Raw genomic sequence first — 5,449 nt, 5'->3', positions numbered from 1 at the left:
ACGCGTATGCTGCATTAAAGGCGAATGAAGAGAACTGCGAACAAAGTGAACGCTACTCCTATGTTTGAGGCGTAAAAACGACTACGTCGACAGAAACCTGAGCTCGGGACAGGGCGCATCCTCGACGCGCAGACGATGAGGCTGTGCACCTACGAATAGCGTTCGTTACCAGGCAGCCCGTCATCGTCTTTTGTGCTCGCAGCTTTAAAAGCGGGCTAAACGATAACGTGGCGCCAGTGGAACATGCGAGGCTCGCAAGGACCTCGCAGTTCCCGGTTACGACGCGGACGAAGGGTGTGAGGTGCGCGAACATCCTGAAGGCCTATCTTTTAAAAGGTTAATATTCAAAATAGGTTCAGCGTTTGAGTAAATTAGCTAGTGCTCGCATTTGCCGCATCAAAGGAGGAGGCCCGCTATGGCGTCATACAGGCCAGTATCCGCGCGGGGCACGTTTGGGAGCAGCTCTGCTACTCGATCCCGCAGTTTGGCGATGAGCATGACGGCCTTTGTGCTCTTCCTTGGTGCCCATATGAAGATGGCAGTATTCTCAAGAGGCAGTGCCATCAAGGTTGGTAGCTTCGGCAGCACCAGTGGGCAGACCGGATGGGACGCACCCACGTCGAGCCCCCCACGGTCGGTCTTCGAGGCCGGCCCGACTGGCGCGGGTGTGGATTCCACGGGGTTGATTTGTCTTCGAACCACCCTGGTTCGAGTCGGCTGGCATTGGATCGCGTACGCAGAACTGTGTTAAATGTGGGTGTTCAAATATGTCTCGTATACATACAAGTCCCCTGATAAGAAACTAGTTATTTACTAGAAAAATCTTTAGTATTTAAATTTAGTGGCTGCGTGGGGTGTTATTTTGGGAATTTACTTCACTCTCTGGTAAAGTTGTGTTAAAGTGAGGATTTTGAATGCCATGTCTTCACACGTTTTGTGTTTTTCCTTCGTTCCTAGTGCGTCCAGTCAAGGCAATATCAGGTTGATGCGTTCCTTTTGTTCGGGCATTACCTATTATTTTTTAGTTTCATTGAAATGAAAGTAAGATGTTGGCACGTGCTTCATTAACATTTTTGCCCAATTACAGTATTCTCATTTTTTAATATACTTATTTATTTCTGAGCTTGATATTAGCGATAGATTTCTTAGAATTTGCTCTTTGTAAAAGACGCATAAATGGATCTCCTAAAGTTATCGTGCATACAATATGCTTTCCGAAGCCTTTTAGAAATTTAAGAGTAAAAATTGCGATGTCAAAAGAAAAAAAACCTTAAGTGCGCCCAGATTTGTTAAAGCCAATGAAAAGCGGTAGTTTTCTTTTTTTTTTCAGTGCAACAGCCCGCAGAGTGCAAGAAATTAAAAACGCTCAACCACCAGAGACAGAAGGTTCTGTCGACCCATCACACGTGCTATCAAATGATATTTTAAAATAAACTTCCAAGGGTGAATGTATATATGTTTTTGGGCGGATACTTGCTCAGGATGAGGTGAATTCAGTAATCCGAGATTCCTTTCATGCAGTTGAAAGGGATTTTGTGCGCATTTTTAATGACTCACGTTTCTGAGGCTGCGTGCAGAATAATAGTGTTTTTCTGGGGTTTTGACATTACTCTAAATTATTTCAGGTACAACTTAACACAGATTCAATGCCCCTAATTCTACATTACTAGCGTAAGGGTTCGGGCTAGTTGGTAATTTATGATTAAAATACAAAGAGCGCTACTTAAAACAGGCAAGCACAAAGACGAGAGCAGACACACGAGCGCTTACTTCCAACTGACGTTTATTGAGAGGAACAGTTATTTATATGCTAAAACAAACTATATATATATATATATATATATATATATATATATATATATATATATATATATATATATATATATATATATATATATATATATATAAAGACATACGGGCATTAACTCTACAAAAATTGCAATTCAGCTTGTGTCAGGGCAACCGAGGGCGCACTAATGCAGGAATCTTGCGGCATGGCTGTTTCAGCAGCCTGTACTATTTCCCGCACTATCTGGTCAGAGTGCCTATGCACCACAGAACAGCAGGCAAGACCTGGTTCGAATGCCCTATCGATGCCGGTAGCTTCGTCTTCTTCATTGTATCGACGGCGATGCATCGCCAGATTTCCGGTCTTCGTTTCCTGTGTTCTATAATTGTGTTATTGCAACCACTAGTTCAAACACCTTCCCGTCTGAGCGACGTAAACTTCTCTGCACGAAAGAGGAATGGACTGCACCAGGCCTTAAACAAATGCAACTAATGGCCCCTGATGCGCTATTCTACACCTCCTACGTTCCTCATTCCCCATGTTCACACGCGCTACCCGCTTCTGTAGCTTTAGAGGGTCCTAGAAGGCGACGTTCACAGAATCTGAATTGCCCTTTTAGAACAGTTAAGGCCCGGATGTCTCATGTCTTTTTTTTGTTTTTCTAGCTTTAGCATATAAGTAAACCTTCCTGTCAGTAAACATCAGGTGGGAGTAAGCACTCGTGTGTCTGCTCTAGTCTTTGTGCTGGTCTGTTTTAAGTTGCGCACTATATATTTTTCAGGATAATTCTAGACGGCGTTGCTGTTCTACAGCACCGTACGAAAAATTAGATTAGCTTCATTGCAAAAATCAATGATATGCCTGACAACGATGACAAGAATTAGCTAGCTGATAAGGGTAGCTGGCATTCCCAGGGATACGACATCAGGCAAGTCTCTGGGTTGAGCACGGGTATGTGAGTCACAAACACCGGGAGGTTGAAACGCGACAAAACTCAGAAAAAGACAGTGCTTCAGGTTTTTGCACAGGCACGTGCGATCAGACCAAAATTTTTGTATACAACAATTTCATCCCTTATATTTACAGCTTAGTTTATTCATTTCCACCTACAAAGAGGAATGGGTCTCGCGAAAAAATTCCGCATTTTGGCAAGCTCTCTATCCCCAAAACTCCCAACAACAGACACACCTTTCGCGATCTAATAATGAACAGCGTTAAAATAACGAAATATTCGTTATTAACACAACGAAAACGTGCATTCACAGGAGTACAATTAACTACAAGAACGAACTGACCATAGTATTTTAGCAATCTATCCCGAGTGAATATAGTGCATATTAGAGACTTTAAGCTGAGCGTATTTACGTTCCGCTACGCTGGTAGTTCCCCAGTGGAGCACGAGCGGAACCTAGCGCGAGTAAGGAGTTTTAGCGCAGCGTCTAAAACGCCCGAATCAGCGTAGTAGCGCAGAGCGCTGTGCAGCCCCACCTACTGGTGAAAAGCGGAGTTATGCTGAAACGAACATGAATCGCGCTCGCTGTTACTGTATTAAAAAAATTGCTAAATAAAGGCATTATTTTTGTTTCTGGTATATATTTAAACATTTGTGGCACTTACAATCCAATATAAAGTATGTCGTGTTAGAAAAAAAAACGTTTAGCACTATGATGGTCAAGTCAAGCCGAAGCCCCACACCGCAAGCTCGCCCACTTGAGCTCGTCCTCGAATGGCCTTGTCGCGGCCATTTCCCGCAAAAGGCAAAGATCTTCTCGCGCGCTAAAACATTTGCGCGGCTTCTTTGCTTGCAGGCGTGCTTGCGCCGCGTCCGTGCTCGATGAAGCCGAGGCGCACTGGAGGCCGCCATGTTAGTCCTCGACGACGCTCGCACGCTGGGCCCACTCCGCTGGAAAGACCAGACGAGCGGGAAGCGCCGCAAACCCGCTGGACACCTGAGCGTTCTGCGCATGCGCACTGGCACCCTCTCTCGTCCGGTCAGCTCCGCTGGCCGCTGGCCCGCTCTGCTAAAGGTCTCTGTTGTCAGCGTATAGTAAACACTTGACTTTGAGGTAAGAAAAGAGTTCAAGGCTCAAACCAAGAAAAAAAAGATATATGCAAATAGAAAAGGTTTGCAACCTGCTTGCAACCTGAGCTACACCTCAGTCCGAAACAAAATTACGGTTGATGGAAACAATGCACTGCTTAAAACACAGTTATTGTTAAACACATGACTAAAGAGAACAGGAACATGCCAAACTCAATGTGAGGAATTATTGATTCTGCAATCTGCATGCTTTCAAGTGGGAAAAGCTTTGATGAAAGTCCCGATGATAAACAAATAATTAAGCAAAAACTTCAGGAGAAAAATTTCTGCACATAATAATACAGAAATATGCTTAAAAAGAGAGTTCCGCCGTGCCGGAACATTATACCTGCGCATCTGCAGCACACACTTTGTTCATTCCGCATTTAAGAAGTACTGTCTGAAGCGAAAACGAATATGGATGAACTAGCGACTATATTTTAGCAATTAGAGACCGCGTTTTAGTGTTGTTCTTATGTTTATTTTCAGTGCCAGAGGAGAGAGGTAATAAGAAAAACGCTGAATTATTCTTACTGCCTTGTTCTTGCAGAAAATATTTGCGGTGGGATGATCGTAAGTTTCATTGGGAAAATTAGTGGTACTTTATTTAATTTCAAGATCGTAAACGTTTGGAAGAGTAATCTTTCGAACAGTTCCGCGCAATAGGTTAGAGTAATTTGGGTGTTATATAACAGGGTGTTAAGCAAACTAATATTACTGAAGAAAAAAAATGTGGGCGATAGACCTAGTGTGCCCCGACAAGGGTGGTGCTTTATGGTTTTCAGCGAAAAAACAGCGGTCTCGATGCGTTTTTATGGAGGCCAAACGCTAAGGCGCCCGTGTGCTGTGCGATGTCGGTGCACGTTGAGGATCCCCAGGTGGTCGAAATTATTCCGGAGCCCTCCACTACGGCACCTCTTTCTTCCTTTCTTCTTTCACTCCCTCCTTTATCCCTTCCCTTGCGGCGCGGTTCAGGTGTCCAACGATATGAGTCAGATACTGCGTCATTTCCTGTCCCAAAAAAACAATTATTATTATTTTCTAAACAATTTATTTTCAACGTTCTTAAGGCTGGTCAGTGTGCAATTGCTGAGTAGTTTTATTTCCAAATGACTGTATTAGTCCTCCCTGGTAAAAAATGTTCAGATGAGACCGGGACTCAAGGGGTGGGGGTGCAGCTGTGGTTGTCAAGTCATTATTTTGGGCCGAATGAATGGCAAGGGTCAGTGTTGGGACCGTTACTGGTTTTGATTTATTAATGGTATCCTTAATGTTCGTGAATCGCCTGGAAAATCAAAACTTTTCGCCAACAATTCTTTATTTTCTCTGTAGTAATTACAACCGATGCCTGCGAGGCTTATGTGGCTGGTGCATTGAGTAATAAATAGAAATTGTTTACTCATATTCACCGTTTTCTCCTATCACAACAACAAAAAACCCGCTTTCCTTTTACTACAAAACTGGTGCAAAATCTTCAGCGGACTGATTATTCAGCTTGATCGGTGCGGGCGCACCCACATGGAGAAGGTCTACCCTAAAGCGAAGCGAACACTGTGCTATTTGAGAAAAAAAATGCAGCA

Source organism: Amblyomma americanum, chromosome 8 (assembly GCF_052857255.1).
Source record: "Amblyomma americanum isolate KBUSLIRL-KWMA chromosome 8, ASM5285725v1, whole genome shotgun sequence".
NCBI lineage: Eukaryota > Metazoa > Arthropoda > Arachnida > Ixodida > Ixodidae > Amblyomma > Amblyomma americanum.
The sequence above is the reverse complement of the archived record's forward strand: the minus strand, read 5'-3'. Positions refer to the sequence as shown.